Source organism: Helianthus annuus, chromosome 16, assembly GCF_002127325.2.
Source record: "Helianthus annuus cultivar XRQ/B chromosome 16, HanXRQr2.0-SUNRISE, whole genome shotgun sequence".
Lineage (NCBI taxonomy): Eukaryota > Viridiplantae > Streptophyta > Magnoliopsida > Asterales > Asteraceae > Helianthus > Helianthus annuus.
In genome coordinates, this window is record NC_035448.2 from 51,050,356 (window position 1) to 51,073,852 (window position 23,497).

The window sequence follows — 23,497 nt, forward strand, 5'->3', positions numbered from 1 at the left end:
CAACCACCAGCTCCACAAAACCAGCAGCAGCAGCAACAGCGAGGCAACAGGGGATGCTTTCAGTGTGGTGCTGAAGACCATTTCAAAAGAGACTGCCCCCAGCTAAATCAGAATCAGAACAACAACAACCAAGGAAATGGGAACAACAATGGGGGTAACAACGACAACCATGGTGCTAGGGGACGTGTCTTCGTGATCGGTCAGGGTGAGTTCCTACTTGATGACTTTTATGTTACTCTTTTATTTGATTCGGGTGCCGATACTTGTTTTGTGTCTTTAAAAGTTAGTCGAATGCTTAATCGTACCCCAACACTTTTGAACACTAAGCACATAGTAGAACTAGCAAACGGTAAAAGTCTAGAGGCCACACATATAGTTTAGGGTTGCAATCTTGTTCTTGCTAATCAGACATTTTCTATCGACCTCATTCCTATCATTCTGCGGAATTTCGGGACGAAATTCCAAACCAACGTGGGGATGATGTGACAACCCGTGTTTCCGAGGTTAGCATCGTTCGTTTCATTTCTCTTTTAGATCATTTTTTTTTATTACGCTTTACTCTTTTGCGAAAACCAAATATGTACACTCATCTGATTTATTTTGCACGAACGAGTCAATCCACGTCGTGATCTAACTCACCCGAATCACTTGAGCAACGGCATGATCCGAGTAACTCGAAACTTGGGAGGACCGGACCATAATAAGTTAAATTTATATACGTTAGTGGTTGTGGATTACATTAACCCTAAGAATAATAATAATCTTTTAGTTGGTGACTTCATTCACCTTTATAATAATATTAAAGATAGTAAATGTCATTACCCAAACAATTGCTATACACTGAATTCCTTTTAGTTCATTCACGGCCCAGGAGTCCAAGTCTCACCACCCAACCTCCTCCATTATTCTCGGCCCACTGCAACTTCACCGCCCCACCCTTTATATTTATTAGATTTCGTACGGTGTATTTTCTCATAATAAATTCTCCCCTACAAACCCTACGGCAATTCTCCATCTCTACGCACGCTACCTCTCGTCTCTCTCCCTCCCTCGGCAACCGGAGACCATCACCACTCCTCCGTCACTGATCGCCGGTAAGCCCCACTTATATCGTAATCTCGATTTAAGAATGCGTTGTCTCGGTTTCGGTCCGATCTTAGTCGTTTTATGCTTATGTTTTAGTGGACATATGAAAACTATGTGAAACTGTTGATTGTTATTTATACAATGATATGCATATAAACTACACATGTTCGATGACAGATTGACATATATACGAAACTGTATGAACTTGTTGATCGGATTATACATGTAAACATAGCTATAGATTTCATGTAGGTGTAGGCACGAAACGGATTAATGGCGCCGAGAATATGTGAACGAATTATGTGTCGGTAGTTGAGTGTTTTCATGCAATAATTAAGTAGCCATACGTGTACAGCGATGCATGGGCCTTCCGGTTCGAGTTCGTGTTTTTGGTATGATAATGATGGTTGATATGTGAGTCTAAATATACTCCTTGGTTCTTGATGATTATTAACTGTTATGTGTATAACAATGCTTTTGACAAATACGGTTCACTGTTTCATTAAACGATCATGTCCGAGTGATGGATCTTTTAATCAAGATGGTGGATTATAGAACAGTGGTGATGATAATGATCCATGTGGATGCTGTTATTTTTTTTAGTTATCTCTTTCATTGTACAACTTAAGATGCATAGAATACAACCTGGTTAAGCATGTATGAGTGTTTATATGGGAAGCGACATGTAGGAAGATCTCTGCTAGATGACTTACATGATTGTTTGTATAATGATAAAGTAATGACTTGGTGTGTCTTGATTCGAATGTTCTGATGTTGAAGATTTGTAAGGTAACTGCTAATCGATGGGTATGGAACTTGAATGGTTTATTGACTGATGTGCATGAAATAAAATGTATTGCATGAATTGTACGATGTGTATGATGTCAAAGGAACCATGAGATGTATATAATATTACATGAAACTGTCGCAAATAGGTTAGTGTTGTGAATGTAGTTGTCGGCCACCATCTTGTCCGCACACTTTAATATAGTTTATTAGTTTTTAGGCTGCTTGCATTTATTGATTGAATACCTGGAACCTTTTGGCAAATTCGTAATTTACATAAGTTATTTAGGCCGAACCTAGATGAGCCGAGTTTCTTATAAAAAAACTATATATAACAGTTAGACAAGATTAGTGATGTATATGAATATATGACAAAATCCCTAGTGCCATCTTGTTATGTGATTAACTTATGATGTGCCATTCGATAATGCTAAATGTGATTATGAAGTTGTTTGCGAACCGATACGTGTGAAGTTAATTATGAACTGAACCATTTGTGATAAGATGTGAGGTGAACCTGTATTGTGGTTATAAGTAGGACCAGATACTTGCTAAGACTTGCGTAACTTTATGCGTTTTGTTTACTTGCAACTTGTGTAATAAATGTAAAGAATACATGTTCACGTGTACACGAAACTAACTGCTATCGGTAACCACGATAGGGTCTGATTAATCAACTTGGAGTACGTATTTTAATCTTACCGAGCAAACCAAGGTGAGTTCACACAGCCAAGGCATGGGTTCCCAGGGTGGGAATGGGTTGGATTATTTATTTGTGTTTACCTAGCACATGGAACTTATTTATATGGTCCTCGGGTGAGGAAGGGTTATTGATAAGATACAACTAGACTAATGGTACTAAATTGAACTGATCTTCGCACACACGCCAGGGTTGGCCGCGATATTATGACTAATCTTCGCACACATGCCTAGGAAGGCCGCGAACTATACACTAAACTTCGCACACATGCCGGGTGGCCGCGATACAAATATACCTAGTCTAGAATACTTGGGAACTATCCCTAATCTTCGCATACATGCCTAGAGGGCCGCGATACGAACTAATACGACACATGACTTAATGAACGAACTCCAGGCTTACTATACTATTACGATTGAACTATTAACTGTGAACTCGCTCAACTTTGTTGTTGATTCGTTGTTGCATGCCTTGCAGGTCGTTAGGTATTTCAGGAGCTTGCACGAGGAGGCGTGGACGTTGTGGGACATGGACTGTTGAGTTCCATGTTAAACTTATGAACTTTTAACTTATCTTTTGGGTTTTAAACTTTATGCTTCCGCTGATAACTTTAACTTGATTGAATTGTTTTGACACCAATTATATCGTTTGGATTGGACTTTTATTTACTTAATTTATATTGTTCAATATGATTGGTGGCTGGATCCTGGTCAGTCACGCCTCCAAGCGGTGGTACTCCGCAGGTGGATTTTGGGGGTGTGACACATAACATTAGTATATAATACCTATCTCATTTTCTTTTTAGCCATATACGGTTTATGTTATTTACACGTGATTGTACGACTTTTACGTTCTTTTGTTTACAGATTGTCATGTATTTTATGATCTTGTAGTCTAATAGTATAAATGTAATGTAGATTTAAATCTCTTTAAATACAAGTTGATTAGGTGGTAATTAAAAGTATAAAATCTTTAAAATAATAGATAAAAAAAAGTAAAATGCCATCCTTTGTTTGATATGGTTTTAGTTTAAAATAAAAACGGATGGATCTTTAATGTAAATAAATACATAACCTCAATAAACCAAATAAGTTTTAGATATTAGAGTCAAGATCGTGTCTTTTTACTCGAAGCAAAAATAATTTTTATTATTTCTAATTTTAAATGCCATTAACATTTTATCCCTCTTAAAATCATACTTAAACCGTGAACATCATCTACAATTCGCCATAAAATTAGTATAATCTTTCTGTAACTTTCTTATACGAAAAAGGTATTTCGTAGGTGTTTATATTAATCTTACATTAATATTCGCAAAATATGCAATTTAAATACAATTAATATACTTTATAAAACCATAATCACATTAGATGATGTGATTATGTGATGTCGGTAGTTCTCTATGTAAATTTAAATTTTTATTTAACGTATAAAGGTAAAATAATCCTAAATCATGAGTTATAAAAGTTTTGTGAATATTATGTAATATGTGATATATAAAGACAATAATGTAACTGAAAAATATATACTAATTTTATGCATTTTGGTATGTAATATAACTAATATTATGTATTTTATTATGTTATGGTATGTGTTTATATTAATCTTACGTTAATATTCACAAAATACGTAATTTAAATACGAATTATATACTTTATAAAACCATATTCGCAAAATATACTATTAAAATACAATTAATATTCAATCAGGGACTCAAGTGGATAACGGGTTTTAAAGCATAGGGACTCAAAGAAAAGGGATAAATGGACATTCTGTTAGTTTAGTTAACTGAGTTAGTGGCAGGGACTCAAGTTGTAGCTCTTTTTCCAAAGATGGGGACCCAGACGTCGAAAATTGCAAAAAAAAGGACTCAAGGTGACACCGACCCTAAAGCACAGGGACGCAAATTGCATTTTACTCTTTTTTATTAAGACATAACAAAAAAAAGGTAGAATGTGTGATAACCGAACTTTCAAGGTTAGCTTCTTAGTTAATATCGTTATGTTTCATGCGTTTTATGGTGTCCTATTATAATTGAACATGTTTGAGTTACTTATCTTGTAAGTGTTATACTAATATAACCGATCACACACTCTTGTCGAGTCGCACACCACTCTAGAAGCCGCACATATCTCTTTTGGTCGGGCTGCCCATCAGCCCAAGCCCTTACGGGTCCGAACTGGAGTCAAGCTGGGTTCGACCCACTTGTGTTGAAAATTTTCACACCTAATGGTAGTTAGGGATTTCATTATCCCATAATCTCAAAGATTAGCAAAACCCTAACTCCCTAAACCACTTGACGGCAGTCCCTCCTTCTTCGAGGCTTCTCTCTCTCGTTCTAAGCACGCTCCCTCGTTTCATAACCTCTTGGTTAGTATGTTTATCGCCATTTTATTTGCATTCCTTGTTGTTCTTGATTGTGGGTAAACTTATTTATTGGTGTTGGTATGAATGAGATGTAAGAATGATTTAAGGTTTTCGTTTGCATATTGATTTGAAATCTGATTGATCATGGAATGATATTATATAAGATCGGTATTGCTCGATGATAAGGACTCGATGGTTTACTGATGATCCTTGCATGTTATTAGTGTTCGATGATTTGTATGATATAATGTTCGTAGATAGGTTGCATGATCGTTTGATGATGAGTATACATTGAAACAAGACATGTTTTGATCTGATTTGAATAGGAACACGAAAGTTAATTCCTGTTAAAGATGATATCCGATCCGTGATTTGGATTCGCATGAGGATGAGAAACCATTACAATGATTGTGTTACTTGATCCGAATGAAAGATTAATGGTATTGTTAAATTATGTTAATGATTTAATGATGATTAGGAATTATATGATTTTATGGAAATTGTTGTGATTATGGAAAACATGATTTGGTGAAACTGATGAGCCGTGATTTAGGGAAAGTGTCACTGACATGGCAGGAGTCGCACACACGTGTAGTGATTTGCATCTGGTACACCTACATAATATATTTCGCACACCCTAATCATGATCGCACACTATCATTAAGTCGCACACTGCTTTTGGGCCCTATTTTGGTATTGGGCCGCACATACTGGAGATCGCACACTCACGAGGTCGCACACTATTGGGTGTGTCGCACACCCGTGAGGATGCCGCACAACTATAGTGGGCCACTTGTGTTGGGCCGCACATACTAACAGGCCGCACACTGGTTACTGGTCCACGAGTAGAATATGGATCGCACAATGGGAACTTAGTCGCACAATTTAGTTGGGCCCGGAACCAGCTGGGCCGCAGACTGATAAGAAAGGGATAATGGACTGTTAAGTGTTATTTGTGATGTACGCTTGTGTTATGTGTTGTATGTGACCCAAACGTTTACTGTAGATATATTACGTGATGAACTTTATGACATGCAATCTGTTGAATATGTGAACTACTCTATACACGAACCTAACCGGTATTGGTAACCATATTAGGACTTGGTTGACCAACTGTAAACAAGTAACTAGACTTACCGAGCAAACCTAAGGTGAGTTCACTACTCTTTTTCACAAGCATGCGTCCCGTGGAGGGACAAACGGGTAAATATTCCAGGGAGGAATACTGGTTTTACTGGGTTTAAATTCGATGTTGGATAATACACTCATATTTATCACTGTTGATGCAACAAATACAAGACCAACGGTAGTAGCTGGGTTGGTTAGGCAAAAGGGTTGAAGGGTTCAACTTTGCCTAACGCAGGTCGCGGGGTCCCCCCACGTTTGCAAGACGTGGAAGGAGGTTTACTAGTTTGTTGTTGTTATTTGCTGAAGATTCCTTCTCTGAAATGTACTCAGATTCGGAAGTGGGAGCAAATGGAATGTGTGTGGTGGATGTGAAAAGGAGTGACTTGTATGTAAGCAAGTACTCCACACGAATGACCAGAGATTAGAGAATCAGAGCTGGCCAGGAGATGTTTTCTGAAGTAAATGAAGTGTCAATTTATAAGAGAAGACATCTCCCGAAGTAGAATGTGTTAGACTAGTAACCTTGCTTGCAGTGGAGGGTTTCCCCTTTTGGGGGTTAAAGGCTTTTGACCCCTGGATAATAGCGTGCATTGTGCAGACCTGCTTTGCTTTTGCGGCTATGGGTTGGTGAAGCGATCTCCGGATGTGACTGGCCACTGTTTCTGCCTCGCTTTTCCCATCTCACAGCTTTTCAACCATTGAACCGTTTAACCATTTGAACATTTACATATTTAGTCATTTTATTTAGTCTTGGGCTACCCCCGTCATCAGCCCCCCAAGTCAGAGGTTTTTGGGTAATGAGCTCAAAGACTTCTGACTTTTATGCATGTATTTTATTGTCTGAAGGTTTCGAGGGTTCGTTGCTTGAAGGCTTGAAAGGTTGAAGGCAGTTAATATTTGAATTTGAATTTTAAATAACTGACAATTGATTTGATTGATGTATGGCAGTTGATAGGGTGGCGGTTTTGCAGAGGTTACTGTTTGCCATTATTAACCCTATTGTAGGTTTACATTTATTTTATATTTGCAAATCCTATCCATTTTAGTCATATTTTTTCCAAGTTTCTGCCATTTCCTTTCTTCTCTAAGGTTAGCTTTCCTTTACACCTTGCATTCTTCATTTTTTGTTTTTCAAAAATGGGTGCTCGTAAGAACTTAGCAAAATCATTTTCTCGGTTAACATAAGAGGAGGTAGATTTATTTTGTATGGAATATGGTATTGATAGAAAATTTAACCCAACTGCTCCTGCTTGTGATGTTCCTGTTGATAAACCGATCCCTGGTTCGATTGCCCTTTACTGCCGTCATTTTCAATGGTCGAATCTTCGTTATCCCTTTTCGTTTTTTGTTTTGAACTTGTTGGAGTATTATCGGGTTTCTTTTGGGCAAGTTCATCCGAAGGGGATGGCTAGGGTTTTGCATTTTGAGGTTTTGTGTCGTGCTCTTGGGTATGATCCTTCCTTGTTGCTCTTTCGGCGGTTTTTCCGTTTGGCCAAGAATGGCGACTGGTTCACCTTTGAAACATCAAAGGTTGATTCTTGCCTCATCTCGTCTATGGTTACAACACTTGGGACCTGGAAGGATCGCTTTTTCTGGGTTTCCGAGTCTATTATTCCTTTCAAGATGGTGTGGAGGCATCCGGATGCTGTTCTCAATGATCCGGAGCCCTCTGAATCTGAATTGAATGATGCTTTTCTTACAGCCATCCGGGGGTGCCCTTCGAGGGTTCATCCCTTCCCTGAACATTTGTTAGTTCTTTTAGGGGTTAGTAACATTTGGGGGAAAGCTGATCGGGATCCGGTACTAATGAGAAATGGCGTAGGTATGCATTTTCCCTTTTTGCCCTTTTTGCATTTTTTCTGACTTATGACTTATTTGCTTTTGTTTTGTTTTTTGTAGTCATGTCTGTAACACCTGAGGAAAATCCGCAACAATCTCGATTTGCCACTTCACTCTCTCGTACTTACTTGCCAAATTTCGGGACGAAATTTCCTTCAAGTTGGGGATGATGTGACAACCCGAATTCCCGAGGTTAGTATTATCCTATTCCACGACTATTTTGTTTGTACCTACACATTCTTGGAATCTTATAAAGCGTATTGTACTAGTGGGATTACGTTAATGCGTTAAACACTTGAAGGATGGCAATCCTTCGACCTTATATCTTTCGACCCTAGGATCAGGATCTTTCGACCGGATCCTTCGATGACATAAGATTCTTCGATCTGAGAGCTAACCTTTCGACTCTAGATCCTTCGATCCAAGACCCAATCTTTCGACTGGGATCTAATCCTTCGGCCCAGTCTTTCCAACGGGCTTGGCCCATTTCTGTCTGTTGTTATATGAACGTAAATACATGTGGGTCGATGGATTAACTTCTAAAAACCCTACTTGTGAATTCTTGAGCGGCGGCATGAGAGACCCTTTTCCCTTTGATCGAAGCTCCCTTCCTTGGAGATCATCCTGTGTGTCTAAATCATTCGGTTAGTATAATCCTTTACATATTGTTCCTATGTGATACTCTCAATTACATGATCTTGTTTGATAGATAGTTCATGCATGGAACTAGGGTTTAACAAGTAGGTGATTGATTGACGATTTCTGTGATATTGGTGTGAATTAAGGCCTGATTTTATTGATAATACGATTGTCGATGATTAGAATTATGATCCGAATTTGTTTATTGATATGTTGTTGATAACCTTGCCATGATATTGTGAACGAATTACTAGCAATGCGACATGTGAGCAGGAAATTGCTGAGAACACGTAAACGGCAAAGTTAGAATCAATGTTTGTCAATTGATATAACTGATAATCGAACACACGATTCCACGAGTTCGTTGTTAACCAATCCTGTTGTTAATTGATCACATGCGGGCCGATTTTGTTGCATATGTGTTTAACTGTTAACCGATTTGAATGTGCATGAATTGTTGAATATCGTTGTTGAATTGTATGAACCGAATGATAGCAGTTAGATTGTATGATAGCAGTAGATCGCTTGATTAGGGTTCTTGGAACCGAAACATAACTGTTGTTGCCAAAAGATAGCTGATATGTCGAAAGACAACTGATGTATCGAAAGATAACCTGTGACCGAAAGATAACCTGTGACCGAAAGATAACCTGTGATCGAAAGATATGTGTGATCGAACGATAACTTGTGATCGAAAGATAAGGGTGAATCGAAAGATATTGGGGGTGACGAACATACTTTGAATGATGGAATGTATGCTTGATTTATTTGGTATGCCATGCTTAGTGATGAATGTTAACACTTGTATTCGTGTACACTAGCTGATGATTAAATGTGAAATGATACGTGTTGTGCTGATACGCAAACTGACTGTTATGTGTAACTATAATAGGGCTTGGTAAATCACTGTTGTTAAACGAGTAAATAATTCTACCGAGCAAACCAAGGTGAGTTCACTACATTCGAGCATGCGTCCCAGTGGTTGGGGACAGTCAGTGGGTATTCCATGGGGGAATAAGTCTTTGGGTAAAAACGGGTATATTGGTTAATATTCTCACCTATCATCTTTTGTAAGTCCCTCATCGGGTATTAGTTAGTAGCGCTACTTAGGTTTGGCACCCTCACCCCGTGCCTGTAGAGGACGGAGGTGAACTAATGACCCAGTCTGGCCCAGTACTAGATAGGAGTACGTGGGAAGGGCAGTCATGTATTTCAGGAGCCGTCCGTGTTTGGAAATGAGATATTAACAATATTACTTGCATTGGGTATTGAACGGTTTTACACACAACGGGTAACAAACATTTTCTAAAACTGTGAACTCGCCAGCTTTGTCTGATACACGTGTTACATGCTCGCAGGTCGTTAGGTATCTTGGAACTGGGAAGCTTGCTATCTGGGAGTGCTGGAGTGGTCATGGATCGAGCCCTTTTGGATTAAATTACATATGATACATAGATTTTAAGCGTTATTATGAAACGATTGCTAAACAACTTATTACATGCTTCCGCTACACAACTTTTGAGAATTAATAGTATGTTGACAACTTATGTTGGTAAAAATAATGTCATGATTTATTTAAATGTTTAACATTGGTTCAATGTGATTGGTGGCTCGAACTCTGATGCGTAACACGCCTCGCGGGGTTTCCGCAGGTGGAAATTTTGGGGGTGTTACAGTTGGTATCAGAGCCACTGGTTATAGTGAACTAGGTTTTAAAACGTTTTATAAAACCAGACTATAACCGAACAACTTCGAAAATCGATCATGACACTCAGCTCCAGATTGCAAGGTTCATTTCTCTCCCACTTTACACATTACTTGCTTAACAGTCACACACCCACAACGTATATGAACTGAAACAATTAGCACCATAGTGGCTTGATAGCGTGACCCCACACATCGGCTCATGTGAGCCATAGACCTGTGACATCATCTGTTGTGTTGTTTGAACGGGGGGAAACTTTGAGCGCGAGCTAAGAAGCACTGAGATAAGCATGCAAATTGCCTTATTATTAGGGGTGCACACTTAATAATAACGCGGGGTGCATGCAAGTCCCAGTGAGACTTATCGAGCGTGAGGAGGGTTCTGCCCTACTATGTGTGAACTTGGTAGTACGTAAATATCAGTATGATACTTGACTCTCATCTCGTTTCAACTTCTAAACCGGATAATTCCCAACTATGGAAACATGAGTGAACGAGGACACGGACGTGGCAACATCACCCCGACTCAGGCCGAGTTGACCGACCTAATCAACACCCGCGTGGCTGAGGCTTTAGTAGCCTATCAAGCTGGTACGGAATGTACCAAGCATCCTTACCCCATATAGTGTACACGGCTTTTCACTTCTACGATGCGAGTCCTAGCGAGGCTTAACAAGTGAAAAAGGGGTTCCGCACTGTTATTTGACTAATGTGGCACACAACAGCCTATAGGAGGCATAGCAGTGAGTGACTCTTACATGAACACAAACTTTTTGAAACACGAACTCTTCACTTCCCACCGAACTTTTACGAATCTCGAGGCTAACAAACATTACCGGAACACCCATCAGAACGCCTAGCAAACTGTGTAGGATGTTAGGTGCTTGTACGAACGTCCCTGAGTTGGATGTGGTAGCGTCGAATGAATGGTTATTACCTTCCTCACTTATCTTCATTTGTTTGGACCCAACACACTAACGCCCTAAACCTCGAAGTGCGATCACTTTTGCAACACTCTTGAAACACACTGGGAATAATTCAAATCACTTGCTGGAATGGTGGACAAAAGGATGAGCGTGGTATCCTACCGACTTTAGTATTTGGACGACCCCGATTACCAGCAACGGACACCAGCGAACTGACTTCAATCTAAAACTTAACTCTGGTTAGCGACTCGTGGGAGTCAACTGTTACAAACTAATCTGAACTTTAGCAATGACAACCGATTGTAGTGTGGGATGTGTAAATTCCAACGCAACGAGTAGCATCTTGGAACTTGGCACGAAGTGCGAAGAGTGGTACATTGTGGTGAAAGAACGTGGCGTCCGGCTCCAAACGCCAACATTGGAGCAACAGTATTCGTGACAACCAGGTACTTGTAATAGTAGCCTACTGTATGGGAATGAAGGTGCTTTCGGCATGTATTGGACGTTGATAATTCAAAACGACCACAACCACGAGAGCAATGGCAAAACGGGAGGAATCCGCGTGACTGTAACAATTGCACCGGCAGGGGTGCTCGCGGAAAGGAAGTTGGATTGATGTGGGCAACGATAGGACAATAACAACGTGGTGGTTTGGTTGAGTAGTAAAACGCTTCTCCCTAATTATGTTTAACCCTGATGATTCGCAAAACCAAACATGTTATGGAACTGGCTGATGGCAAGTCAACTGCGACCGTACATGTTAGTAGGACACAAACTCGACCTTACGGGAGACAGGCGTTCGACCCCGGTCTCACTTTTGCTATCCTCGGTGGTTACGATGCAGTAGTCAGTGATGGCTCATTAACTAGATAAATCGCTCAGACGCACTCTGTGGGAAGAAAATTTAGTGTCACCTTATGCATTGAAGTGCCGAGTAGTGAGAAGGTTAGCATCATGTCAGAAATGACAGCCTCGAAGGCGTCTATGAAAGGATGGCCTCGCTGTAATAGCAACTAACCCTAATGATCAGGCTAATTGCGATGGGATTGAGGATCCATCAATTGTCGTGACCCATCTCAATGTGCAACTAGATGGACTATCAGACCTATTACCGCAACTATTAGTTGGAAACACAGTGATCTCACGTTAAAGGAAGCCCCGAACACTCGTACTCTTATCGCCTTGCACCAGGAGGGTTGCAATAACTGTATAAGCTACTTCGAGAACTGTTGGACAGTAGTTTTGGCAGACCTAGTTTCCGCTTGGGAAACCCCATTTATATTCGTGGAGATAAACCATTTCATACGCGCACTAATTATCGAGAACTCAACAGAGTGGCACCCAGGGACCGTATGCCCGACCATGTATTGGCAAGCTTATCGACGAGTTGCGAGGGTCAAGCTTCCATACGAGGATTGGCTAACGAATGAACTATCATTAGACGGAAGTCCAATAGAATAATGCTTTTATAACAGCACATCAAACACAATACGGCCAGCGCGACTTCGTGCACCATGACCATTGAGATAATCAACACACCAGCAGCTCAAGGACCACAAGAATCGACCGTCTTTATTGATGACGTTTTGAGTCATTCCCAGGGGAAGGGACATTATGGACGACATCCGTAGCTTATCTCGGAGCTCCTGAGGGAAGAGTCATTACGTGTGAAGTCTGGTTGAATGTAACATCTAGACTTGAGGTATGTACTTGATCATGTAAACAACGAAGTGGGAACACGTGTGGATCGTGCTAGGATTCATTTTGTTAGGAACCGATTTGGCACCCAAGACCCCTTCGAGGGTACAACCATTTCTTGGTTTCAGGGTATGCTGTTGTAGGTTCATCACATGACTTGCAAATATCGCGAAGCTTAACTTCCTTAAGCGCAGCAGAGTGTTGTGTTCGTGAGGGACAGAACAGGAGAACGTCTTTTCACCTTTCTAATTCCGACGCTTCAACGTACTCAGAATCGTCTTTGCCTGAGGATGCGAGTGATCTAATGGTATACCACGATTGTTCGGACCAGAGTTTCAATTACACGCCAATGCGATACGAGGACGTGACGGCTTACGTAATGGGGTTACAAAGAAGAACAGCACGACACACACAACCGGTGGTAGGAATAGTGGTCTCTGGATTCACATGGAGGCATTACTTGGGCGGTACCGAACGCGTTACTTAGACCGACCACAAGGGCCTCCTGTGTACCCTGGCTACGAAAGAAGCTTTATCAGTTGATGAGAACACTGAATGGAACACTTGGATGATTACGACCGTGAGACCCGAACGTACATGACCTTGCAGTTCGCTATCCACCCTAACCCACCTGACCAGACTCACCTTGTTCGAAGTGAAGACCTGATGGAGGAGATTTCACAAGCTGGGTTTATGCAAGCCACGGAGAAGCAACTTTTGGCAAGGCGGACGATATTCGTTAGCTCATGGAACAAATGTGGATCCCACTATACAACAACTGTATGGAACTCATACTGAGCAAGGCACACCAACTCCGACATTTCAGTAGTCTGGACTTGATAGCAGATGTTAGGGTCTTAAGCCTCGTATGAATAACCGGGCAGGAAGGCCCCATAGCCCTACACACGAACGATGTTGGACATGTGCGAAAGTTAGAGTGGAACACCGGAAACCTACTTGTTGGGGCAGTAACCAGAAACACCCATGTGGAAACAAGAACAAACACCATGAAATTTGTCATTGGTTTACTTAAAACTCAGAACGGAACCGATATCACCTGGTGATCGTCAATTGTCTCGCGAAACCAACACACTCTCTTGCAATCAAGAAAACTAACGGGTCTTCACACGCTGTGGATGTTCTTCTGAGAGAGGCGGCCTAAGGCATGAGGTGCCAACTTTTGTTACTTCTGATATTGGAGCTATACCTGATTTATGACAGACAATACACGCTATCCTCGGCTTACGTCTAGGCATAGACATTTCATATCACCGTGGGGCAAACGATCAGAGTAAACGAACCATCCCTGCACACGAGGACATGCTGTGAGCATGTGTATGACTAACTTTAATAGAACTGGAAGGACGCTTATCTTTGGGTGAGTTCTACAGCAGCTGTTACCGTATAAGTATGCATATAACCTTGTTTGGGGCAACGCTTGGACATTAACACCAATCTCCTTGTCGAATTAAGGTGGGTGATAACTAATCGCAGAACCAGGATTTGAGTTCAAAACCCTTGAAGATTGTTAGATCGGAAATTGTTTGATGGCAACGCGTAACTTCTAGGAAAAACTGATAAGCTTAAGAAACTCTGGAAGTTTGTTGTGGACGAGAGTGTCATAATCGAAAGTATCACCCTAGAAGGGTGCGATACGCTTTAGTAAACATGGTAATCGTAGTTTTTGACGCGTGGGGACATTCGAATTTTTGGAATAAAACGGTGACATGGCTCACAAACTCGGGCTAATTGATGGAGTGAGATAACTGTCGTAATGGTATGTATGCCAGGAATGTAGGACTGTGTTGTCCGATGAAAACCCTTATGATACCCTGGTCGGAATATGAAGTCATCGGAACAGTTGTATTTATCAGGGAACCTATCGAAAACACGGACTAAGGAGTCAAGGTTCGCTAGCATAAGTTGTAGGACAATCGTGGGGATTTGTTAAACCTCAATGCGTGGACTGGAGTTTACATAGGAATGTAAGGACTTGCCGAAACTTTAATATCCTCAATGGTTCAAGAGGGTGAACCAACCATGATTATCACTGGTGAATTTCGGGACGAAATTCCTCTTCAAGTTGGGGATGATGTAACACCTGAGGAAAATCCGCAACAATCTCGATTTGCCACTTCACTCTCTCGTACTTACTTGCCAAATTTCGGGACGAAATTTCCTTCAAGTTGGGGATGATGTGACAACCCGAATTCCCGAGGTTAGTATTATCCTATTCCACGACTATTTTGTTTGCACCTACACATTCTTGGAATCTTATAAAGCGTATTGTACTAGTGGGATTACGTTAACGCGTTAAACACTTGAAGGATGGCAATCCTTCGACCTTATATCTTTCGACCCTAGGATCAGGATCTTTCGACCGGATCCTTCGATGACATAAGATTCTTCGATCTGAGAGCTAACCTTTCGACTCTAGATCCTTCGATCCAAGACCCAATCTTTCGACTGGGATCTAATCCTTCGGCCCAGTCTTTCCAACGGGCTTGGCCCATTTCTGTCTGTTGTTATATGAACGTAAATACATGTGGGTCGATGGATTAACTTCTAAAAACCCTACTTGTGAATTCTTGAGCGGCGGCAGGAGAGACCCTTTTCCCTTTGATCGAAGCTCCCTTCCTTGGAGATCATCCTGTGTGTCTAAATCATTCGGTTAGTATAATCCTTTACATATTGTTCCTATGTGATACTCTCAATTACATGATCTTGTTTGATAGATAGTTCATGCATGGAACTAGGGTTTAACAAGTAGGTGATTGATTGACGATTTCTGTGATATTGGTGTGAATTAAGGCCTGATTTTATTGATAATACGATTGTCGATGATTAGAATTATGATCCGAATTTGTTTATTGATATGTTGTTGATAACCTTGCCATGATATTGTGAACGAATTACTAGCAATGCGACATGTGAGCAGGAAATTGCTGAGAACACGTAAACGGCAAAGTTAGAATCAATGTTTGTCAATTGATATAACTGATAATCGAACACACGATTCCACGAGTTCGTTGTTAACCAATCCTGTTGTTAATTGATCACATGCGGGCCGATTTTGTTGCATATGTGTTTAACTGTTAACCGATTTGAATGTGCATGAATTGTTGAATATCGTTGTTGAATTGTATGAACCGAATGATAGCAGTTAGATTGTATGATAGCAGTAGATCGCTTGATTAGGGTTCTTGGAACCGAAACATAACTGTTGTTGCCAAAAGATAGCTGATATGTCGAAAGACAACTGATGTATCGAAAGATAACCTGTGACCGAAAGATAACCTGTGACCGAAAGATAACCTGTGATCGAAAGATATGTGTGATCGAACGATAACTTGTGATCGAAAGATAAGGGTGAATCGAAAGATATTGGGGGTGACGAACATACTTTGAATGATGGAATGTATGCTTGATTTATTTGGTATGCCATGCTTAGTGATGAATGTTAACACTTGTATTCGTGTACACTAGCCGATGATTAAATGTGAAATGATACGTGTTGTGCTGATACGCAAACTGACTGTTATGTGTAACTATAATAGGGCTTGGTAAATCACTGTTGTTAAACGAGTAAATAATTCTACCGAGCAAACCAAGGTGAGTTCACTACATTCGAGCATGCGTCCCAGTGGTTGGGGACAGTCAGTGGGTATTCCATGGGGGAATAAGTCTTTGGGTAAAAACGGGTATATTGGTTAATATTCTCACCTATCATCTTTTGTAAGTCCCTCATCGGGTATTAGTTAGTAGCGCTACTTAGGTTTGGCACCCTCACCCCGTGCCTGTAGAGGACGGAGGTGAACTAATGACCCAGTCTGGCCCAGTACTAGATAGGAGTACGTGGGAAGGGCAGTCATGTATTTCAGGAGCCGTCCGTGTTTGGAAATGAGATATTAACAATATTACTTGCATTGGGTATTGAACGGTTTTACACACAACGGGTAACAAACATTTTCTAAAACTGTGAACTCGCCAGCTTTGTCTGATACACGTGTTACATGCTCGCAGGTCGTTAGGTATCTTGGAACTGGGAAGCTTGCTATCTGGGAGTGCTGGAGTGGTCATGGATCGAGCCCTTTTGGATTAAATTACATATGATACATAGATTTTAAGCGTTATTATGAAACGATTGCTAAACAACTTATTACATGCTTCCGCTACACAACTTTTGAGAATTAATAGTATGTTGACAACTTATGTTGGTAAAAATAATGTCATGATTTATTTAAATGTTTAACATTGGTTCAATGTGATTGGTGGCTCGAACTCTGATGCGTAACACGCCTCGCGGGGTTTCCGCATGTGGAAATTTTGGGGGTGTTACAATGTCTGCTTTGGATTTTATCAAAAGTGATGATACTTCTGATGTTGTATTTGGAGATGCTCCGTCTGTTCCTGGCGAGAATGTTGTGGTTAGAACTGTTGAGCAAAGGTTTGAGGGCACAGGTTATGTTAGTGTTGCCAATGTCAAGGGTTTTTCAAAGTCCAACGTTCCCAAGTCTTCGACCCGCCGATCTTCTCGTCGGTTGTTGAAAGAATTAGTTGTTCATGGTAAAAAGGCTCCAGGCAAGAAGGTTGTTGCTACCCCTGTTCAGGAGTCTTCAAGCAGGGACGTTGAAGGGTTAGATCCGGAAGGGATTTATGTGCCTACTTGGTTAGTGAAGAATGATGACACCTTCAAAGATGCTGCTGTTTGTGAGGATGCTCTTAGTCACCTTGCTCCTCCTTCAGTGCACAAGACCATTGCTGGGATGGATGATGACTTGATGTTGTCTCGGATGGTTTTGAGTACTTGCAACCTTGCTGCTATGCTTCCTCAAGGTATTGCCCGTTTTCGTCAAAGGATGCAGGAATATGAAGAATTCTCCAAGAAGAAGGATAAGATGAAATCCTCCATTGCCTCGATGAAAAAGGAGATAGCTGGTTTTGCCGAGAAAGAAGCAGCATGGGAGAAGGAGGTTAGTGACTTGAAGAAGATGCATGAGATTGAGATGGGTGATTTGAAAAAGAGTTTTGAGGCTAACTTATTGAAGTTAAAAGCTGACCGGGAGACTTTGGCTGTTCAGCAACAGGCTTTTCGTGAGGAGAAAGAGGGGTTGAAGGCTTCAGTTGCTCGTTCTACCGCTGACAATCAGTGGTTAATTGAGCAAGGTTTCCAGCAGGTTGTTACTTATCTTTTACATTCCAAGGAGTTCAATTCTGCCCTTGGCGATGTTTATACTAAGCTTCTCAACCTGAGGAAACACCAAGGCCTCATTGCTGGTTATAAGCTTCATGAATCCGGCCATCCTTTGGAGAAGTCACCTCTATTTCGTCCCGAGGCTTCTGACGTTTTTAAAGGCTCCGTTGAGCAAATGGAGAAACTGACCTATCCTTACATCCATCAAGTTTCTGCTTGTTTTGGTAAGCCTCTTACTGTGTTGCAGGACTTGAAACCGGAGGGCCTAAATGAAAAAGTTTGTGCCGAAATCTTGGGCTCTCTTTCAAGGAAGAGATCCTATTCGGGGGATAGTGATGATACCCTTTCAGGTCAGCCGGATGTTCTAAGGATGCAAGCTTGGAGGCTTCAGCGGTGGGGGGTGATGGAGGTTTAAAGACTAAGAAGCTGAAGAAAACAAAGAAGACCAAGGGCGAAGGTTCTGGAGTTTCCAAGTCTGTTGATTCTTAATTCGTAGCTTTCTTAGCACTAAAAACAATTTATGGTTTGTGACCCTTAAACAATATTAGGTTTTCAGGGACCCTTAAGGTTCCTGTTGGTTGTGTTGAAGGTCTGTGTGGCCGTTTGAACAATTGTTAGGTTTGCAAGTTACTAGGACTTGCCTTAACTTATGTTTGGAAGTCCTTTAGGGCTTTCTTTGATATGGTATGATGTCTTAACTTTCTTATTTATGTTATGTTTTTAGACTTGTGTCTGTTTTTGTTAAGGCAGTCTGTTTGGCTTTAACCTTCCAAGCCTTTTGGCTGTCTGTTAGTAGGTTAAAGCCTTTAGGGTTTCGAGTTGTTGCTCGAGTGGCTTGAAGCCTTGAAGGCTTCTTAGACTTGTGGCCTGACTTGGTTTGTATCTTTGTGTTTTTTGTCCAAGTGATTTTGTTCTTTCAAATTCTCTTTGTAACTTTGTCTTTGTCCAGTTTGTGCTGCCCTTATGTTTGTCCTACCTAAAAGGGTTCAGTGCTGCAGACACTTAGCCTTGGTATTTTTAACAAGAAGATCTAGCACCTATCCTTTTTATTATTTCTTTGGTTTTCACTTGAATTTTTCAAGCCTTTTTGTTGATTATATTTTTAAGGCTTAGGGAACATTTGGTGTAGGCTGTTCACACCCGTCTATGAGACAATTTTAGGTTTTCTTAACAAGTCTCATGGAGTTGTATTGATTTAGGAACTCACCCCTTATATAGGTTCATTCAACCCTTGAACCTATTGAGCGATGTGGCCTGGGAGCTCATCCCCTTACATGGCCCTTGCCATGGAGTTTTTTGCTAGGTTCTCAACCTGATCTTAGGATAGAAAGACAAGTTTGATAAAGCAACTTCATTCATTTCAGCAATACTTGCTTTTTACAAAAGATATTCATAATTCTGCTTCGAATACATTTTGATACAAACCAAACTTTCCTGTTTAAACATGGAACCTTTTCAGGGTTTTGCCGTTCCAATGCCTTGGAAGCCTTTTGCCTTCTGAGTCAGCCAGCTTGTAGGATCCACCTTTGTGTGCTTCAAGGATGGTGTATGGGCCTTCCCATTTTGGGCCAAGCTTTCCTTGATTTTCTTTCTTGCTGGCTTCGTTGTTTCTGAGGACCAGGTCCCCTGGCTTGAAACGTTCGCTCTTGACTTTTTTGTTGTAGTAAGCTTCCATCTGTTGCTTGTATTTGGACTCTTGAATTGCGGCTTGATCTCTTGCTTCCTCTAGGAGTTGTAAATTCAACATGATCTCTTTTTGGTTTGTTTCGGGATTCATGTTGACAAGTCTTTGGGTTACAACTCCTATCTCAGCGGGGATCACAGCTTCGGATCCGAATACCAAGCTATAAGGTGTTTTCTTATGGCTTGTTTTTTCGGTTGTTCTAATTGCCCATAGTACACTAGGCAATTCTTCAAGCCAGTTGTTTTCGTATCTTCCCAATCTTGTCTTGATGCCTTCTACTATGCTTCTATTTGTTCTTTCCACCTGACCGTTTGATTGCGGATAAGCCACTGAGCTAAAAACCTGATCGATTTTGTATTCCTTGCACCAAGTGCTGAAAGGCTTCTCAGCAAATTGTCTTCCGTTGTCAGTGACAAGTACTCCCGGCAATCCATAACGGTAAATGATATTTTCCCAAACAAAGTCAATGACCTGTTTTCCCGTGATTTTGGCAAGTGGTTTGACTTCAGGCCATTTGGTGAAATAATCTACTGCCACAGTAAGAATTTTACTCCCCCTTTGCTTGGGGGAAATGGACCAACAATGTCCATCCCCCATTTGTGGAATGGCCATGCCGAGGTTATTGGGACTAAGTCATGCTTGGGACTTCTTGGAATTGGTGCATGAATTTGACAAGCATCGCATTTCTTCAATTCTTCGGTTGTATCGCGGTGCATTGATGGCCAGAAATATCCAAGGTTCATGAGCTTTGAAATCCTTCTTGTCTGAGCAGTTCTTGAGCGTTTTGTAGAAGGGCAGAGATCTTTCGGCCAACTTTGAGGTAAAACGCTTCAAGGCTGCAAGCTTCCCGTTTAAGCTTTCAACCTCCTTCTTGGTTTTTGGTGGTTTGGCTTCGAGGACGGCTTTCACTTTGTTAGGGTTGGTTTTGATGCTTTGCTTTCCAACAATGTGACCAAGAATTTTCCCTCCTCAAATCCAAATGAGCATTTTTCCGGATTAAGCTTCATGTTAACCTTCCTGAGGTTCTTGAAAGTTTCTTGAATATCGTCAAGCATTTGATGTTCCGTCTTGCTTTTAATCACCAAGTCGTCAACATATGCCTCCATGTTTTTGCCGATTTGGCTTTCGAAGGCTTTGTCAACGAGTCTTTGATAGGTAGCTCCTGCATTTTTGAGGCCGAAAGACATCTTTTGATAACAAAAGATCCCTTTGTCCGTGTAAAAGGCTGTTTTTTCCTCATCCTCTTTCTTCATGAGGATTTGGTGATAACCCTTGTATGCATCAAGAAAGCATTTGAACGAGTAACCTGTGAGGGAGTCAACATTGAGATCAATTTCCGGTAGTGGGTAGCAATCTTTAGGACAAGCCTTGTTAAGATCCTTGAAATCTATGCACATCCTCCAAGAGTTGTCAGGTTTCTTGACCATAACCGGGTTTGCAACCCATGATTGGTACTTGACTTCTCGGAGAATACCGGTCGACACAAGCTTTTCAACCTCTTGGCAGGCTGCCAGACTTCTCTCAGGTGCCAGGCTTCTTTTCTTTTGGACCACCGGCTTGACATCCGGTGGTATTCTTAATTCATGCTCGGCAATGTTCCGAGGGATCCCGGTCATATCTTCTGGACACCAAGCGAATACATCGCTGTAATGTGTTAGCAATTTTTCAAGGTACGAAAGGGTCTCTTGAGAAAGGTTTGGATTGACCCTTATTCGTTGTTCAGGGTACCTAGGGTTTATGACCAACCTTTGCCTGTCTTCTTCGCTATTTGAGTTTTCACCCTCAATCATGTAAGCTTCCTGAGAGGGTTGAAGGGTTGCTATGCCCCTCTCGGTAGGAAATTTAACCGTGCCATGGCCAACAGACACTGCCATGTAAAATGCACACTGTCCTGGTCTTCCGATGATCACGTCATAGCTTGAGGGGATGTTGATAACCACAAAGGTTAATGGTTGGGTTCTTTCTTTTAAACCTTCGCTGAAACGAACATCAAGGGTCAGCTGCCCTAAGGGCTTGAGGGGTATGTCAGCGATACCTTTTATAGAGGTTCCAGAAGGTTGAAGCCTTGAACGTTCTTCATTGCTCAAACGGTTGAAGAATTTTTCGAACATGATCTCAGTGGCTGCCCCAGTATCTATGTATGCCTTACATGTTTGCAGCGTTCCCACGGTAGCTTCTACCACAAGAGGGCTAGAAAGAGGGTCTTTCTCCGTAGGGGGGAAGCAGACACACTGAAGCTCCCAAGCTTCCAACCGCTGTCTTTTATGAGGAACCCTTCCATCAAAATTCACCATATGGACTTCCTTACCCTTTCCTTCAGCCATTTTGTCCCGGACTCCCTTTACCAAATGAGCAAGTTCTCCGGACTTAACAGCCTCTTCTATTCTTTTCTTGAGTTGGAAGCAATCATTGGTGTGGTGACCTTTTTCTTCGTGAAACTCACAGTATTGGGTGGAGTTCTCGTTTTTTTCTGCTTTTGGGGAGAGGCCTAGGAGGCCGAAAGTTTTGTTTAACTTCTTCTGTTGCAAGGATTTCTTGAGGGGTCTTTGTGAGGGGTGTGAAACTTATGCCTTTCTCCCTGCTTGAAGGGTTCCGGCCTTCAGACCCTCGAGGGTCTGAACCCTTTGGCCGCCTGTCATAGGAGTTGAAGTTCCCCCTTTTTCTAGCTGGGCTATTGCTTCGCCAGTCGGACCCTCTTTTACTTTGTTCTTTAATGTCTACAGCCTCCTCTCCCCGGATGTGAGCTTCGGCCCTTTCAAGAGCCTCTTCCAGGGTCTTGGGCAGGGATTTGTTGAAATCTCTTGTGAGATATTTAGAGGTGATGGCATTCATGAAACCAGCCACTCTCATTTTCTCGTCCGCCCCTACATAAGTCAGACCTTCCTATTTGTATCGTTCAATGAACGCACGAAGACTTTCATCATCTCATTGTTTTATCTGGAAGATCACTGTTGCGTCTTTGACATATCGCCTTTGTTGGGGGAAATTCGCCAGAAAACCCTTGCTTAGGTCGTCAAAGCTTCGAATGCTTTGAGCAGGTAGATCGTTGAACCAGATTCTGGCGGATCCAACAAGAGTTTGCATGAACATCAGGCAGCATTCAGCGTTTGACCATTTCTCTATCCGGGCTACACCAGTGAAGATCTGAAGATGGTCCTCAGGATCTTCAGTCCCATCATACGTTCTGATGTGGGACGGTATCTTAATCTTTGATTGGAAATCATAATCGGCTATCTGCCTTAAAAAGCATGAAAGGTTACTTGGCTTGTAAGGTTTAGCCAAGTCTTCTTCAGCCCTTGCATCCACATTGTTGCCATTGCCGTAATTCCCCTGAGTGGCTAGCACTTGATTAATGAAGTGTTGCCACGGGAAGTTGGCCATCATCTGGGTCATCATATTGTGCATGAGGTTGAAGCCTTGAAGGCTTCCTGGACCAACCGAGCAGTTTATTCCGAGAGGGGTGCTCATAACAACGCTTCGTGCTAAAGGGAGCACGGACAGAGCTTGCTCCCATGTGGTTGTCACAGATGCTGGATAGCTTGTTACTGGGGACTGTAGGAGCTGGTCAAGTGTTAGCTCATGTCCCAAAGGAGCACCACTAGTAATCGGTTGGGAAGAGAAGATAGGATGCACCATAGGATTTGTCATAGTGGACAGATAAGAGTGAGGATTTGAAGGATTACTGGGACCAGCCTCACTTCTTGTAGTAAAAGGAGGTAGAGGTGGTCCGGGAGACAGTGTTGGTT